The following is a 19,768-nucleotide window of genomic DNA, read 5'->3' on the forward strand; positions in this document are numbered from 1 at the left end:
AAGAAGCCCATGAAAGGATTTGTAGAAAACACTTGGGGGCAGGGCCCTCGCTCACAAGATAACTCAGTTTGGGTTCTACTGGCCAACTATGCTAGCCGATGCAAAGGCTTATGTTAAGAAATGTGACAGGTGCCAGAGGCACGCCCCAATAGTACGACAGCCCCCCAGAGAGGCTTACATCGATCAGCACACCCATCCATTTTGCAATATGGGGAATGGACATACTTGGACCATTTCCTGTAGCATCGGGACAGAGGAAGTTCATTTTGGTAGCAATAGACTACTTTACAAAGTGGATTGAGGATAAGGCACTAGCCAAGATAACCACCAAGCAAATTGCCCAATTCTTCTGGGAGAATATGATATGCCGATATGGAATCCCATGCATCCTTGTCACGAATAATGGGAAACAATTTGATAATGCAGAGTTCAAAGAGAACTGCGATGATAACAGCATAGAACTTCGCTTCACCTCGTTTACACATCTTTAGGAAAACGGGCAAGCGAAAGTTGCTAACAGAATCATCCTTGATGGACTTAAAAAGAGGGTTGAACGCTGGAGAAACACTTGGGTGGATGAGTTGCTGCCAATACTATGGGCATATTATACCACCTGCAAACTGACAACTGAAGTTACTCCTTTCATGCTGGCTTACGGAGCCGAGGCAGTGGTGCCCCTTCAAATCACTCATGGATCCCCTAGGATCGAAGCTTACGAGCCAGAGACCAACGAAGAAGGCATGAGGCTCGCTCTCGATCTCATTGATGAGGTCATGGATGAGGCTAACGCCCGCAATGCAGAGCATCAACGAAGAGCATCCCTCTATTATAATAGACGGGTTAAAGAAAGATTCTTTCAATGGGGAGATTTGATTCTGAGGAAGACTGAGGCATCAGGAGTGGGGGAGAGAGGAAAGCTACCCCCTAACTGGGAAGGACCTTATAAGTTCAGGAAGACACTAGATGAGAATCCTACAAGTTAGAGACCCTGAATAGTGATGAAGTGCCTCGTACTTGGCACGCTTCAAACCTGAAGGCTTATTATGTTTAGGAAATTCACTACATGTTCCTAGTACTTAGTATTAAGTTTTTAAATAAGGTCGACGAAACCATCTTATGTAAGGGTTGAACCCGTTTAGAGATATTGTCTATTTATGCAAGTTTAATTCTATCATCTTGTCTACCAATATATTTCAGTACGAGCATCTAAAGAATGCAAGTCCCGAAGGACCAAATACCAAAAATAAAAGACAAGCATGAAATGAAATCAAACAAAGTGCATAAATAAAGATCTCGGAGGATCATAAGTTAAAGTCCTGAAGGACCAATAGGTTACAGACCAATAATGTTCAAATAAACAAGTTCTAAAAATCAAAGCCACATACGGCATACAAAGCCATGCAAGGCCACATCATTCACTCATCATAGGAATCCTCCCCCTTGCCGTTTGAGCCTTCCTCAGAGGAAGAACCACTGCTCCCTGGAATCGGCTCCCTAATCTTCCCGCGAAGAGTTGCCCTGAAGTTTGGGCTACCCGAGGGGGTCTTACCTTTACAGCCGGAACCGGAACCCCTGTGACTGGAACTAGACTGGGACCTCATGCGAGGAGTCGAGGGCACAGATCCGGAAGCTTTCCCAGATGGGATTATAACAGGTAGCTTCCATGGGCAAGATAAAAGGCTTGGATCAACCACATCCGGCCATACGCCCTGAGCGTCTTTGATTCCACTATTCCAACCTATTACCAGGTTAACAGGGCGCATCTCATCATCATGCTCGTCCATCATTGTGGTGAACCTAGTGGATCTGTGATAAGCTCTTTCGAGGTCTTTCCATTCCTTCTTCATCTTCTCCTCCGAGCTAGCATATTTCCTCTCCATGATAGCGAGCTTACCCTCTACCCCGTGAGACTTGGACTCCCACTCCCCCACGGAGATAGTCATCTGGTTCATGGAAGTCTGTAATGCATTATAGTCGCTTCTTATTTTGACAGCTTGAGTAGAGGACGCAGCAAAATAGGCATTGGCCTGACAAAGAAAATATGAGTTTAGTTATAAAATGTTTGAGTATGAAGGGTCGAGCCCCCAAGGAGTGATCCCTATAATATTTTCCAAGTTATAAGAAAAAGAGAACTTAGAAAAAAATTTACACAAGGAGAAGTGTTAGATATGAATACAACACAGAGGGGGGTTGAATGTGTTTTGGCTTAAATGTTTACTTTTTGATCGACTTTGGCTTTAGCAGTTGGTTGTTATCAATGATGTGGTAGAATAGATGTTAAACATAAATAACAATGCAAATATGTAAAACAAAGATCTTCAAAACTCACTTAATTTTATATTAAAAATCAAGCAGTGTTTTGCTACAAAATCTCTAAGTTCTTGGTTTAGAACTTAGCTTTTTTCTTGAGAGAGAATACAAGATTTTCTATCTAAAATTTTTACAACTGACTAAGGACCAGTGTTAACTTTATAACTCAGTTAACTGCTGGTTTACATATTGTGTAATAAGACATGCTATTAGCTTTTCTAAGCTGTCACTTGTCATTTCTATTTATAGAAAAGCAGATCTTCCATTTCTGGCTTAGCATATCTTTAGCGTCCTGTGTTCACTTTAATCTTCCTTTGTCAGTTAATCTTTACCATTAATCTTGCACATCTCTCAAGCTGCTTTTTGTAGACTTGTCAATCCAGCTGTGTGTATTGTTTGTTAATTTGTAACCTTGGATATAGAACTGTTCTGCAATTCTGTACTTAGAGAAATTTCTTTACTTCGAGATCTCCAATTAAGCTGTAGAGAACTTGACATCTCGATAGGTATGTTGGCTTGTCGATATCTCTGAAACTTCATTGTTGACTTGACTTATCGACAACTCTGAGTTCTCTAGTGAATTTTGGTTTATCGATAACTCAGAGTTCTCTAATGGACTTTGGCTTATCGATTACTCAGAGTTCTCTAATAAATGTATCCTTGTCGACATCTCTGAGTTCTCGAATGGGTATCTGACTTATCGATATCTCCAATAGCATTTCCTGAGTTCTCGATAGACAATTCCTGGGTTCTCGATAGGTCTTTCTGAGTTCTCGATAGATCTTTCTGAGTTCTCGAATGACTTCTCTATAACACTAATTATGTGACTTGTAGAGATCTTGACTTAGAATGTTTTACACCAAACAGAATTATTCAACTCCAAGCTTCTTCATAATTCTTCTGAGGCATGACCTTCTTGATCTTCTTCCAGATAAAATTCTTAGGCTTGACACTGTTTAGGGAAAAATGCTCCAGTCTGCTCCATTTACATTTTACAGACATTAAGTGTTACAAGTATAAATTACAGATTAAGGTTACAGTACAACTAATCTTAGGGTTGGCCCCAAGCTTAACTGATTGCTAATGACATTGTCAGCATCAGTAATCTTTGACATCACCATGTTAATGACATTGTTAGCTCCAGTAATCTTTGACATCAGATCATTGAAGATTAATGACATTGTTAGCTCCAGTAATCTTTGACATCAGATCATTGAAGATTAATGACATTGTTAGCTCCAATAATCTTTGACATCAGATCATTGAAGATTAATGACATTGTTAGCTCCAGTAATCTTTGACATCATCTATTATATATTACAATCTCCCCCAACTTGTTCATTATGAAATTATGCACAAGTTCTGATTGATGATGTCAAAACTTTAACTAAATGCAGAAACCAAAACCAATCTTCCCATCAAGTCTTCTTTTGTTGAGTTGAATTTAGATTTATTCAACATCCATTAGCTGTTTTGGCATTTAGATATATATTTTCCCCCTTTTTGACATTATCTCCAGGAAGAAAGATCCAGCTAAATGCACATTGTTCAAGCTGCTGTCATTGTCCACTTGGAACACTGTCTGCAGCTTCAAGCTTCATTGAGATTCATGGTGATGAGTTTATCAAAAAGAATAGAAGTTTCACTTAGATCTGCAGAAAAAGTCTGTCAGTGATAAAAGTCCTAAGCTCTCTGTTCTTTTGAATAAGTAGTCTCACCAATTCTCACTGCACTAGTCTCATGACTTTTGAGAGTCAGAGTTCCCTCACAAGGATTACTAAATCCATACACTCATCTACCTCTCCTTTTTCCAGGAAGGATCCTGCCTCTCTTATTCTTTGTTTTTCACTTAATCTTTTCTATTATCCTCACATGAAAGGCTCAAATATTATTTGACCTACAGAAATAAGAGGTGGCTGAGAAGAGTTAATATGTGATCATATGATTAGAGGAAGACCATATAGGGCTAATCATACTCATTTCACCAAAAAAATGAGTGCATAAGCATCTATGACTGGGGTCACAGTTTGAATCATAGATTGCTCTGTGGTTGTGACAGTGTGTTGTCCTCCACTTGTAGTGGGAACCTCCAATTGAATTGGAGGGGATTTGACTGGGTTACTGCCATGTGCACCAGCCTCAAACCCTTGTGTGTCTTGCAACACACTGGCACTTGAATGTGCTAAGATTGTCCTTCTTATGACATTGTCATAGGCAATTGTTCTTTTAGCTTTGACTTCTAAGACAGTTTCTGCTAGAGTTATGAGGGGAGTTGTTCCTTCTTGAGGAACCTCCAATTGAATTGGAGAGGATTTAGATAGCTCCCCCTCAGGAGTACTACCCTCAAACCTTTCAGTCTGTGAAGACTGTTTTGCACATGAAGGTGCATAAGGAATACTCATGAAATATTCAGTAAACTGATAAATTTTCATGTTTGGTGGATTCTTTTCTCAAACAACAGAATAATCTAAAGAACATCATGAAATTGTTGTCCTTTGGTAAAATAGGTGGCTTTTGAGAGTCACCTGAGTGGGATTGTGTTTGAGTTTGTGTTTGCGTTGTTGTGCCTGGGTAAACCGCAGTTTGGTTTTGAAATGTTTTAGCTGCAGTTTTAGCACTAATACCTGTGAATTGATTATTTAAATTCCCTGTTGATGTCTTGTATTAGACCTGTAATGCATTGAACAAATGTATCTTTTTGGAGTTTCATTAGACAAATATATTGTAAGATATTTTAGTTGCAAGCATTATTGCAGAGAAGACAAAATTTAATATAGATATAAGCACATAGTAATTATTACACAAACAAGAGATTACAAGACAAGAATCAGAACTTTCATTAAAAATGGAAACATAGTACATTAAGACATAAATTTAACAAGTAAATCCTAATCCTAACTACTCTAATTCAGACTCCTTCTTCTCGGCCTCCAACCTCCTTGCCCTGCGCTAGTAAGCTCTGGACATGGAGTGTGCAAGAGAGATGATCCTCTCCAGCAACTCCAAAGCAGCAAGGCGTTGCTGCTCAGCCACCCTTGCACGTCTCTCCATCTCCAGAGAGACTTCCTCTTCAAAGAAAAGAATGCTGATTTGATCATTCCACGAGAGTTCGTAAAAGACCTCAAGTGGAATATCAAAGGGGCTGTAAACAACCCCCTTGAGACGGACACGAAGTCCGATAGGATCAAAATAAACTAGGTCATCATCCAAATGATGGACCGGTTGGTAAACTCCATGAATAAGTCTGTAAAAGACTGGGGCATCCATTTGAGTGAGAGAGAGAGAGATGAACAGGAGGTGAGTTTGAAATTAGATGTTTGTTGAGAATAGGAGAGTAGTGATAAATGATAAAGAGTGAAGCGTTTTAATTTATAGAGGGAGTAAAGATAGAAACCAAGAGACTCTTGAGTTGCCCGGATAATAAGAGTAATAATCACATAAGCATACTTGACAGCTAGAAATGACTAGTTACTATTCTCCATGCAAGTACTCAAGAATATTAGTTTACTTTAAAGATTAACTATTTCCCATGCAAATAAGCACGTACTCCCTACACAAAAAGTAACTCATCCTATCAGCAATTCAAATAAATTTACCACTATCAGCATACTCAAAACAACACAAATAATGTACTTGTCTACTAACATTGGACTAACTTATTTTCATGTAAACAAGAAATCATATAAGCATGTAAATGTGTCAATAAGTCAGAGAAATTAGAGACAAAGTATGTCAAAAGTATTTTTATGAACAGAATTTATGAATTAAATTTGTTCAGTTTTTCATACTTTTTGCTTCTTTTGATCTATTATTTATTAAGTTCATATACTGAAGATATGAAGTAATAAATATTCAGTTTACTTAGAATTTTGAAAAATTCCAAGTTCAAATTAATCGAGAAGTCTGGGTATTTATAGAAAAAGTAGATGACTTGTCGAGAACTCAAAAATAGACATTTGGGGTTGTCTATCGAGAAGTCATTTAGAGATGTGAAGTACATATCGAGAAGTCATTTTAAATTACTCTTATAGAGAACTCAAAAACGACTTATCGAAATGTCAGATAAATGCCCAGTTTGTCCAAAAAGGACTGAAATAATTCTAATTTATTTGAATTGAATCAAATTGAAATCAGAATAAATTTTCCAAAAGTATTTGTCTAAAATAATTCATTTGAATTAAATTATTTTAGTTCTGAGTTATTGATAAGTCTCAAAATATCCTTGTCGAGAACTCTGTGAATTAACAATATTAGAGAACTCTACATGGTCTTATCGATAAGTCATAATAGAGCTTATCGAGAAGTCATTCGAGAAGTCTGTAAATAGACTTATCGAGGACTCACTCGAGAACTCTAAAATGACTTGTGATAAGTCATTTTGACTTATCGAGAACTCAGTTCTCTATACCTTTGAATATTGTTATTCTGCCTTGTGTTAATTTTACACATTTAAGATGTAAATTAACAACTAAGCAGTTTACTTAGAATTTGAAATATTCTAAGTTAATTTTTGAGTTTTTAACAAAAATAAATATACGGAGATTCTAAAATATTTATAATTCATATTCCAGTTAATTTCCAATTAAATCAAACTAGGTTGATTTATTAGAAATTAATCTGTTGCAACACATTAGCTGAGTTCTTGCCTTAGGATGAAGAATTGAGCATTCCAATTCCACTCACAAGTCTAGTGAAGGTTGCTTCATCCAAAGGTTTAGTAAAAATGTCAGCTAATTGTTTCTCTGTTGGAACAAAAATGAGCTTAATGGTACCATTTACAGCATGTTCCCTGATAAAATGGTACATAACATCAATGTGCTTTGTTCTAGAATGATTAACTGGATTAGCTACTATAGATATGGCACTAGTATACATAATAGGAATTTTGTGTAACACTAGACCATAGTCCATTAGCTGATTTCTAATCCAAAGCACCTGAGCACAACAACTTCCAGCAGCTATATATTCAGCCTCAGCTGTGGAAGTTGACACATATTGTTATTTCTTACTATACCAGGATACAAGTCTTTGACCAAGAAATTGACAGCTTCCACTAGTACTTTTCCTATCAACCCTGCATCCGGAAAAATCTGCATCTGTGTATCCAACAGCTTCAAAACCAGTTCCCTTAGGATACCATAATCCCAAGTTTGGAGTTCCCTTTAAGTATCTGAAAATCCTTTTCACAACCATCAAATGTGATTCCTTTGGATTGGCTTTAAATCTAGCACATAGACATGTAGCAAACATGATGTCTAGTCTATTAGCAGTCAAATAAAGCAATGATCCAATCATCCCTCTGTAGCTTGAAATATCCACACTCTTTCCTTTCTTGTCTTCATCCAACTTGGTTGCAGTAGACATTGGTGTAGATGCAGGTGAGTTATCCACCATACCAAATTTCTTCAATAAGTCATTCACAAATTTGGTTTGGCTGATGAAAATACCATCACTTCTTTGACTAACTTGAAGGCCAAGGAAGTAACTCAATTCTCCCATCATGCTCATTTCATACTCACTCTATATTAGCCTAGAGAATCTTTGACAAAGCTTTTCATTAGTAGATCCAAAGATGATATCATCCACATAGATTTGAACTAGGATCATATCTTCACCATACTTCTTGTAGAAGAGAGTCTTATTAATAGTACCTCTGGTAAAACCATATTTGAGTAGAAATTCTGACAGTGTGTCATACCAGGCTCTAGGTGCCTATTTCAATCCATATAGAGCCTTGAGTAATTTGTAAATAAAGTTAGGAAATTATGGATCTTCAAAGCCAGGTGGTTGTTGCACATAAACTTCTTCTTCTAGTTCACCATTAAGAAAAGCACTATTGACATCCATTTGATACACCTTGAAATTTGATTGTGCAGCAAATGCCAGAAAAATTCTTATTGCTTCTAGTCTTGCAACAGGAGCAAAAGTCTCATCATAGTCAATTCCCTCTTCTTGTGAGTAGCCTTTAGCAACCAGCCTTGCTTTGTTTCTAGTAACAATTCCATTTTCATCCATTGTGTTCCTGTACACCCACTTAGTTCCAATTATGCTTCTGTTCTTTGGTGCATGGACTAATTTCCAAACTTTGTTTCTTTCAAACTGATTCAGCTCCTTCTGCATAGCACATATCCAATCAAGATCCAATAGGGCTTCTTCAGTTTTCTTGGGCTCTACTTGAGATAGAAAACATGCATGTAGGCATTCATTAGCAGTTGCACTCCTAGTTCTCACACCAGCTGAGGGATCACCAATAATAGCTTCTACTGTATGACTTCTATCCCACTTTCTAGTGTGTGTCTGTTGACTAGTGCCTTCATCATTTTCTTCAGTATTACCATGACTGTCATTTCCATTCTCTCCTTCTCCCCCTGAGTTTGTGCCATCAAATTCAGGTGTCTGAAGAGAGCTTTCATTCCCATGATTTTGTTCAGAGGTCTCTTCATTTATCATTTGTTGTGCCACAATTTCATCTTCCTCATCAAAATCACTATCAATGGTTTGATTCTCAAATGCAAGGGCTTCAGCATCATTTACATCAAGGCATTCCAAGCCTGGACACTTTTCATCATCAAAAGTCACATATGTGCTTTCCATAATTTTTTTTGATCAATCACATAAACTTTGTAGGTTGTTCTTTCCAATGAATATCCCAGAAAAATTGCTTCAAAAACTTTTGAGTCAAATTTTCCCACATATTCAGAGTTGTCTTTTAGAATATAACACTTGCTTCCAAACACATGTAGATGCTTCACTGTAGGCTTCCTGTTAGACATGATTGAGTAAGGTGATTTGCCATGAGCTTTGTTGATGAGATATCTATTTTGAGTGTAGCATGCAGTATTAACATCCTCTTCCCAAAAACCAGTTGGCAACTGAGCATCTTGTAGCAAGGTTCTAGCAGCTTCAACCAATGTTCTATTTTTCCTCTCAACTACTCCATTATGTTGAGGTGTTCTAGCTGCTGAAAATTCTTGAACAATGCCTTTGCTTTTGCATAATTTACTTAATGTTGAGTTTCTGAATTCTGTTCCATTATCACTCCTCAATCTTTTCACACTAACATTTCCTTCAGCTTGCTTCTCAATTTTCTTGATGTGCTCAATTATAATGTTTGGAGTTTCATCTTTAGAGTACATGAACTCAACCCAAGTGTATCTTGAAAAATCATCAACCATGATAAAGGGAATATTTGTTCCTTGAAATGGACAAGACATTTACTGGCCCAAACAAGTCCATGTGAATAAGTTGCAGAGGTGCACTTATAGAATTCACATATTTTGACTTGTGACTTGATCTTTTCATTTTTCCTTTCTGACAAGCTTCACAAACTTTCAGTTGAGCAAATTCCAGACTAGGCATGTCTCTCACAAGCTCCTTCTTGACTAAGGTGTTGATTGCTTTGAAATTAAAGTGAGATAGCTTCTTATGCCACAATTTGCTTTTCTCTTCTGATGCCTTGGTGTAGAAACAACACACTCCATCCTTATTTGTTGAGTCTAAGTCTGCAACAAACAAGCTTCCCTTTCTTACTCCTTTAAGAGCAATTTTACCAGTCTTTTTGCTAATAAAAGCACAATCTTCTTTGTTGAAAACAACTTGAAAACCTCTGTCTGCAAATTGACTAACACTTAGAAGATTTACTTCTAATCCAGCAACTAGTGCTACATCTTCAATGACAACATTTCCAGAAACAATCTTGCCATATCCCATTGTGAATCCTTTGTTGTTGTCTCCAAAGGTCACCAAAGGGTCAGCCATCTCCTCAAATTGTGATAGCAGGGCCTTATCACCTGTCATATGCCTGGAACATCCACTATCAATGATCCATATGACCTTGTTTCCTTTTCCCTGCACACAATGAGGATTAAGTGTGTTTAGCTACCCAAGCAGCGTTGGGCACTTTCTTCTTGTTAACTGATTTTGCAGAAGTAGAATGAGGATTTTGAGATAAAATGGAATTCATAGACTGTTGAGCATTTTCCCTTTCAGATATAGAACCAACTTTTGATTCTATGAGATCAATTCTCAATTTATGGCAACTCTTCATCACTTTCATGTTGCAGGGAATGCAGTCAAACTTGTCACAGAATGAATAGGGATCATTAGCCTTAGCTTCATTGTACTTGCAGACTCCTTTAGGTGAATTGCTAACAATCTTTTTACAAAGATGAGTTAGGTGATTCATTGATCAACAGTTGTCACACCTCTTTCTAGGAGCATCTGCAACATAAGCAAAATTATTGCTTTTGTTTATCCCAATCTTTCCATTTCTATTCTTCTTTTTCTTTTTGACATGTTCAGCTTTAATCTCCTTCACAGGCTCCTTAGTTTCTTGATTGGCTTTTGGTGTTTCAACAGAGATGGAAGACTGAGTTGTCTCATCATTTTTCTTTTCCTTGTCCTCATCAGTTATCTCATGTTTGATGATCAACTCTTCTTCACTGAAGTTCACCTCACATGCCTTGAACAAAGGTGATTCAACTTTCTTCAAAATAATTAGAACATCCTCAGTTTCAGTTGATTTTCCTTTGTCACTGACAGACTTCTTTTTGTTGTTCAAACCCTTATAATCAAGAGCAATGGCAATGTTTGCACATGACATATTCTTTTCATGATATTGCCCAATCAACTCAGAAGCATTTTTGAAGGATTTCAGCTTCACTTCATTCTTCTCCAGCCTTTCTCTCAATACTGCTTCAATTTCACTTGCACACTTTAATTTGTTCTTTAAGTATGCATTTTCTTGCTTAGCAGTATCAAGCTCAACCAGCAACAATTCAGTCTCTTGTTTTTCACTCTCAAGTTTTTCATTGATCTTTTTCAATCTGCTAACTTCCTCATTTGCAGCAACCATGCTTGTATGAATGTGGAACATTTCTGTGCTCATCTTTTCAATAGTTTCCTTATATTGGCTCACATTTAAATCAATTATGGTAAGAGTTGGTACCTGTGATTTAGATGATGAAGAGTTTCCTTGCTCCAAGGCCATGAGTGCATAGTTTCCAACTTCTTCATCTTCATCATTATCTGAATCATCCCAGCTCTTGCCCTTAGCAATATAAGCTTTCCCTTGTTGCTTCTTTAGAAGAGCATCATACTTTGCTTCCAATTCAAGATAGACTTTGTCTTTCTTTGCCTTCTTGGGTTTCCTACATTCTGTAGCAAAACGGCCCAACTAATCACAGTTAAAGCACCTTATGTTTGATCTATCAACAGATCCAGTTTTGTAGTCAGTTTTGCTATCAGGAGTGTACTTCCCTTTTCCTTTCCAGCTGCTGTCTTTGTTGAAGGACTGTCCTTTGCTCTTGAAAAATCTCGGTTTCTTCACTCTAATGTTAGAGAATTTTCTGGCCAAGTAAGCCATTGATTTATCTAGCTCATCAAGCTCATCAAGAGTATAGAACTCATCTTCTTCATCCAATTCCAGTATGATTTTCTCTTTAGTGTCATTGACTCTTTTCTCACTTGTAGAAATTTCTGGAGTTTGGGATCTTTGCTCATCATTAGAGGTCTGGCCATCATTCACAATTAGTGCACTTGAGCCATCCATTACATATCCTTGACCAGTCCTTAATGATTTCTTTTGAATCATTTCGAGTTCATAAGTTTTCAGAACCCCATAGAGCACTTCCAGTGTGATTCTACTCAAATCCCTTCCTTCTCTGATTGCAGAGATCTTTTGTTCCAAATGATCAGGGAGAGTAAGCAAGAACTTCAAATTCACTTCTTCAACATCATAAAATTTATCATGAAGCTGCAAGTCATTTATCAGCTTATTAAACCTTTCAAACACATTAGTAATACCTTCATTTGGTTTAGCCATAAAACCCTCATACTGAGAAATCAGTATCCTTCTTTGATTTGACCTAACTTCCTCAGTTCCTTCACAGAGTATCTCAATCTTTTCCCAGATCTGTTTAGTAGTGTCACAGTTGACAATGTTATTATACATTACATTGTCAAGTGACTCAATTAGTATCAGTTGCAAAGCACTGTCTAGGGAAGCTTTCTCTCTTTCAATATCAGTATACTCAGAGGCATCCTTGGGAGAAAAATGAGCTGGAATAACCATGTCACCATCTGTGGTTTCCTCAACTCTAACCATAGGGGTGAAGGGCCCATTCTTGAGGATCTGAATGTAAAGGTGATTAGCCATTCTTATAAACAGCAACATTTTCTTTTTCCATAAAGTGTAGTTGGCCTTATCAAAGGGAGGAATCTCGATACTACTGATTTTCTGTGTATTCATATTTCCAAGATCTAATCTGTTTACTTTCAGATTTTGCACTGATACCACTTCTAGATATGAATACAACACAGAAGGGGGGTGAATGTGTTTTGGCTTAAATGTTTACTTTTTGATCGACTTTGGCTTTAGCAGTTGGTTGTTATCAATGATTTGGTAGAATAGATGTTAAACATAAATAATAATGCAAATATGTAAAACAAAGATCTTCAAAACTCACTTAATTTTATATTAAAAATCAAGCAGTGTTTTGCTACAAAATCTCTAAGTTCTTGGTTTAGAACTTAGCTTCTTTCTTGAGAGAGAATACAAGATTTTCTATCTAAAATTCTTACAACTGACTAAGGACCAGTGTTAACTTTATAACTCGGTTAACTGCTGGTTTACACAGTGTGTAATAAGACATGCTATTAGCTTTTTTAAACTGTCACTTGTCATTTCTATTTATAGAAAAGCAGATCTTCCATTTATGGCTTAGCATATCTTTAGCATCCCGTGTTCACTTTAATCTTCCTTTGTCAGTTAATCTTTACCATTAATCTTGCACATCTCTCAAGCTGCTTTTTGTAGACTTGTCAATCCAGCTGTGCGAATTGTTTATTGATTTGCAACCTTGGATATAGAACTGTTCTGCAATTCTGTACTTAGAGAAATTTCTTTACTTCGAGATCTCCAATTAAGTTGTAGAGAACTCGACATCTCGATAGGCATGTTGGCTTGTCGATATCTCTGAAACTTCATTGTTGACTTGACTTATCGACAACTCTGAGTTCTCTAGTGAATTTTGGTTTATCGATAACTCAGAGTTCTCTAATAGACTTTGGCTTATCGATAACTCAGAGTTCTCTAATGAATATATCCTTGTCGACATCTCTGAGTTCTCGAATGGGTATCTGACTTATCGATATCTCCAATAGCATTTCCTGAGTTCTCGATAGACAAATCCTGAGTTCTCGATAGATCTTTCTGAGTTCTCGATAGGTCTTTCTGAGTTCTCGAATGACTTCTCTATAACACTAATTCTGTGACTTGTAGAGATCTTGACTTAGAATGTTTTTCACCAAACAGAATTATTCAACTCCAAGCTTCTTCATAATTCTTCTGAGGCATGACCTTCTTGATCTTCTTCCAGATAAAATTCTTAGGCTTGACACTGTTTAGGGAAAAATTGTCCAGTCTGGTCCATTTACAGTTTACAGACATTAAGTGTTACAAGTATAAATTACAGATTAAGGTTACAGTACAACTAATCTTAGGGTTGGCCCCAAGCTTAACTGATTGCTAATGACATTGTCAGCATCAGTAATCTTTGACATCATCATGTTAATGACATTGTTAGCTCCAGTAATCTATGACATCAGATCATTGAAGATTAATGACATTGTTAGCTCCAGTAATCTTTGATATCAGATCATTGAAGATTAATGACATTGTTAGCTCCAGTAATCTTTGACATCATCTATTATATATTACAAGAAGTATACCTGATAGAGGGCGTGAGCCCCCAACATCTCAGCCTCGAGAAGCTTCTCACCAGAAGAGACGAATAAGAGGTCGGGAGGAGTGATACAGTTCCTCGACCACTCAAGGGAAAGACCCGAATTGCCGAATACAGAGTCGTTGGAAGAGATACCCCATACAGGCTCATAAGGGGTCTTAGTACTCCTGTCAAAATCTTTGGTCCTCTTCTGGACAGATCTCGACACCTCAAGGAAGGCAGGAATCTTGGGAATATGGTTGGCCTTCTTAGCAGCACCTTTGGCCATCCTGCCCGTAACAGCATCACTTGATCTGGCTTTAGCATCGAGAGCCTCAGCAGCTGAAACAATGAAGGAAAGCAAACAGATATAAGAATAAAGTTGCACAAAGTAAGGGGGAACAAAGATAAATACCCTCTATAGAGAGGCAGCTAAGGCCAGCCTCGACAAGCTTGACTTCTGTCACGAACTCCCAATAAGGGGTTCTCCTGTAGTCATCAATAAGGAGATATTAGGCTAGAAGCTCGGCATCAGAAAGGTTGAGAATGAAGTGAGAACTGTCAATTGGGTTGCTAAAGTCACGTATGAAGTATACCCCTCAGTCTCCGTCCTTCCATTCAACGACCACAAACTTCGTGTTCCACTTGTGGTTCGAGTCATTGAGGGAACTGGTGTTCAACATGTGAGGAACGTGGGCTCTGTGTTGTATCACAACCCAACCAGGCCGAGTCATAAGAGAAGCCTTCATCATGAAGATACTACGGAACATCGTTACACTCAAGTGGATGCCTAAGTCATGACATCTCACTATGAATAGAATGATGAAAGACCACCCAATAGGGTAAAGCTGGCATGGATGAATATTGAGTTCAGCTAGAAGCCTCAGAGTGAAAGGGTAAAGCTGCCTTGAACACAAATAGCATTTGGTGGCAAATGTTATAAGCCCTCTCACTTGGCTTAGCTTTACGAACCCATAAGCAGTCGGGCCAGGAATAAATCAACTTAATCTCCTCGATATCCTTCTCTGAAGCATACTTCTGTGATGAAACTCATCGAAATGGATGGTACTAGGGTACTCATCCTCCCTCTCATCTAACATACTCTTCAAGATGTTCGAACAACGGTTATAGAGAAGGGGGAGACAAGAGCTATACCTTAAAGGGAGCGAAGAGTAGCCCTTTTATGCAGAGCTTCTTTCTGGGAGAAAGAGGACTTGCTAGGACCTTGTCTGCCAGACATTCTTGAAGATCTTGGAGAAAGATAAGAGCTTGAGAGAATTTGAGAAGTTGAGAAATGAAGGTTTGAATGAAAATTAGCACTTCTCATCTTCTTTTAAAGGAAAAAAGTCACCTGCTACATCAGATCATAAGTCTGCCTGGTTCGTGCTAACAGGTACCTCGTTAAAAGAACACCGGAAATTATGAGGAAGAGCGATCAAAAGGCAAGAAAAGATGACATAATAAATGAGAAAAGCGATGCAGGACACCGCTTATCGTATCAGTCTTCCGAAAAAAAGCCTGGCTGAAACTAAATACAAGTCGTTAGTCTTAAATAAGGGACGATTATGTTAATCACCATGATTAGCAAAACCGGTAAAGATTAATACCACTCTCGGCCGACCATCCCAAACATGGGGACATATGGCCGACCAGGAGCTTCCGTATCTGAGCCATAACGGCCACAACTTACATGCGTGGAAGCTCCGGCCGACCAGCCAACAAATGGATGCCTTTTGGACTACTAGGAGCCTCCGTATCAGAGCCATGACAGCCATAACTTACATGCGGAGGAGCTCCGGCTGACCAGCCAACAAATTGAGGCCTTTTGACCTACCAGGAGCCTCCATATCAGAGGCATGACGATCACAACTTACATGCGGGGAAGCTCCGGCTGACCAGCCAACAAATTAAGGCCTTTTGGCCTACCAGGAGCCTCTGTATCAAAGCCATGACGGCCACAACTTACATGCGGGAAAGCTCCGTCCGACCAGCCAATAAATGGAGGCCTTTTGGCCTACCAGGAGCCTTCATATCAGAGCCATGACGGCCACAATTTGCATGCGGGGAAGCCCCGGCCGACCAGCCAACAAATTAAGGCCTTTTGGCCTACCAGGAGCCTCCATATCAGAGCAATGACGGCCACAATTTGCATGCGGGGAAGCCCCGGTCGACCATCCAACAAATTGAGGCCTTTTGACCTACCAAGGGCCTCCGTATCAGAGGCATGATGGCCACAACTTACATGCGGGGAAGCTATAGCCGACCAGCCAACAAATTGAGGCCTTTTGGCCTACCAGGAGCCTCCGTATCAGAGCCATGACGGCCACAACTAACATGCGAGGAAGCTCCGTCCAACCAGCCAACAAATGGAGGCCTTTTGGCCTACCAGGAGCCTCCGTATCAGAGCCATAACGGCCACAATTTGCATGCGGGGAAGCCTCGGCCGAACAGCCAACAAATTGAGGTCTTTTGGCCTACCAGGAGCCTCCGTATCAGAGCCATGAAGGCCATAATTTACATGCGGGGAAGCCCCGGCCGACCATCCAACAAATTGAGGCCTTTTATCCTACCAGGAGCCTCCGTATCAGAGCCATGACAGCCATAATTTGCATGCGGGGAAGCCCCGACCGACCAGCCAACAAATGGAGGCCTTTTGGCCTACCAGGAGCCTCCGTAGCAGAGCCATGACGGCCACAACTTATCTCCGTAGTGGCCTTAGCGTACCAGCCAACAAATTAAGGTCTTTTGACTCACTAAAAGCTCTTGTAGGAGAGCCCTGAGGCCTTCAAAGGTTGCTCCGGAGGCCTTCTTGAGAGGTCCTTTGTAGATATCTTGAAAAGTATAACTCTCAGCAGAATCAAGTTTCGTGAAGACTAGAACGTCTACGAGAACGAGTTGGTTGAAGTGCATAACATCGTACAAGAGAAGTTCGGACAAGTTCAATGAAGTATAAGACTTCCAATAAGGACGAGTTCAATAGAACACAAAACGTTTAGAAAGAACAAGTACATAATGTCCACTGAGATGAGTACAGAACGTTCACCGAAACAGCCGCAACAGAGCTGAGAGGAACTCAAAGGAAACCATGAAATTAATTCCATGGACAACCAAGAGTAACAAGGGCATGATAAGGTATATAGAAAACCTGAACTCTGAGTGAGAGAATCAAAAAAATTGAGGGGCAGGAACCTTTGGCCAACCTCCTTCAGGCCGACCAGGAGCCTCTGCCCAACCAGGCCGACCAGCCCTCATTTGGGGGCATGAGGTTGAGCAGAGCTTCCTGCAGCAGGAGGTTCTGCTCAACCCCGATGACCCCACTTCGAAAATTTTGAAAAATTTCGAAAAAAATGGAAAAAAAATCAGAAAATTTTTAATTTTTTTTAAATTTTCAGGATTTTAAGATTAAGCCCAGATTAGGGCCGATTGGTGAAATTAAGCTCGGATTAGGGCCGATTAGTGTACATTAAGCGTAACTAACACAAATTAGAGGGAATTACTGATTTGTATGATGAAATTAGCCCAGATTAGGGTTGTTTAACCCATTCACTCTTATAAATAGTGTGAATTAAGAATAATTAGTATCTTATGCATACTGATTAGTCTTAATTAGCCTCGATTAGGGCAGATTAGCCTCGATTAAGGCCAATTAGTGTATTATAGCTTAAAATTAGGCTCTTTTAAGCCTAATTAGCAACTTGTACATGGAAATTAGCCCCGATTAGGGCTGATTAGACGCGATTAGGGTCAGTTAGCAGCTTTCACCCTATAATTAACCTTGACGAATGTTAAGGGGTGATAAACGCTCGCTTTTTAGCCCTGAATAGGGCCATTTCGTGTTAAACACTACCCAAATAGCATGTGCAAAGGTCTTAAGTATGTATACTCGCACTAGCAAGTCGTTGTAAATGTGCAGGTCGCTCCACACTTTACAATAAAATGACGATACCCATGAAGGGCCGACACCCATGAAGGGCCACCCATGAAGGGCCGATATCCATGAAGGGCCAATACCCGAGAAGGGTCGAAAGTACCCCAAGTCGCGATTAGGCCATTATAACTTCCACGAAAACTCGAGCAGTATTCACGGAAGTTGGGGAAAATGATATGGATAGAAAATACATCCTAAAGACACATTAAATGTCGCATTAATTACACTTGAGCTTCTTGTCTAAAAGTCCAATGTAGACATGCATAGCAGACTCAATACAGCCCATTGAGACAAGGCCCATTAGCTGAGATCGTCAAGGTCCATGAACACAAGTTGTTCACGGACTAGGCCCAATACGGCTGGAAGAGCAAAGACATGTGTTCTTAACGGACTCAAAGTCCTACACAGAAGGTTCTGAAGCTCCTTCCTCAATAGGACTCCTAATCACCATCTAAGTTGGAGACTTGTCCACCAAGTCTCCCAACAGAGGTCTAACTCTATACTCACCTCTATATAAAGGGCTCTATCCCTCAACCTAGAACTACGTTTTTGGCTTGATTCTCTACATTACAGAGATACGTAGGCATCTTGCAAGGACCGATAGTCCCCAACGCAAGAGCAGCCATTAAAGCTCGAATCTCACCAACCCTAGCATTAAATACTAAAGTACTCAGGTTTTTATTCCACAACAGTAACTTTTAATATAATCAAAGTACATTAATTCTCGTATAAAAATATGATGATTTCAAGTCTAAGGACCATTACACCATTATCACAGTGAGAATTACTTATGACACAACATACATGTAGAATCTCATATTGGGTTTGTCCAGCACCATGTACATTTACATCTGCCTGTGTTTTTGACTTTAATTTCACTATACCTATGATCAATGAGATGTGATCATCAGTCAACAAATGCACCAGTCTTAATGCATTATTATTCTCCCTTAATAATAATACTTGACTAGGGACCTTCAGGAATATTGATATTATTCTCAGAATCTCATTTCTAAGTCAAGGTACTTAGAGATATAGAATTCATATCATATTTCAGGGATATTTATTAATCTAACATTTATATGGCTAAGAATTAATAAATTATAAGAGGAATAATCGATAGAACATAAATATTAATAATCCAAATGTTTTAAACTAAAACATCATAGTGTTGTCTGTAGGGTACAAACACTAATAAAAAGACCTTAAGAATTTTAAATATAAAGATGAGTAAGACGAGCATATACATATAACGTGTTAAAACCCTAATTCAAGACCTAATAATTATCCGTTTTCAAATCTTGCTATTTTTATGTCATTATTCAAACCTAATTTCAATATCATAATCGTAATCAAATCTTAATCATTTTCTCCTATTATTCTTCTACTATTATTTTTATTCTAGAAATTGCGGGATATTACATCTACCACCTTCACTTTGTATTTTTCATATAATGTTAAGAATTATGTTACGTATAATAATATAAATTTACCAAAATATTAGGGGTGTGCAGCACGGGTCGGTTCGACTCGGTTTTTATCGAACTGTGAATGTCGAGTTTCTACCTATCAACTAACCAAACTGTTGAGAACATTTTTTTCCATTCGATTAACCTTCGGATCGGTTTCGGTGTTTTTTATTTTTTAATTTAAAAAAAAAGTAATATATTGACTGCCATCCCTATGATCTTACAAAACTAACGATAATATATTGATATTGCACAATGTCCTACACAAACATACATTACAAACTAAGAACTAATTAGTCATATGGTCTTACGGAAGGTTTTAACTTAAAAGTTAAAAT

This window comes from Apium graveolens, chromosome 8 (assembly GCF_009905375.1).
Source record: "Apium graveolens cultivar Ventura chromosome 8, ASM990537v1, whole genome shotgun sequence".
Classification (NCBI taxonomy): Eukaryota; Viridiplantae; Streptophyta; class Magnoliopsida; order Apiales; family Apiaceae; genus Apium; species Apium graveolens.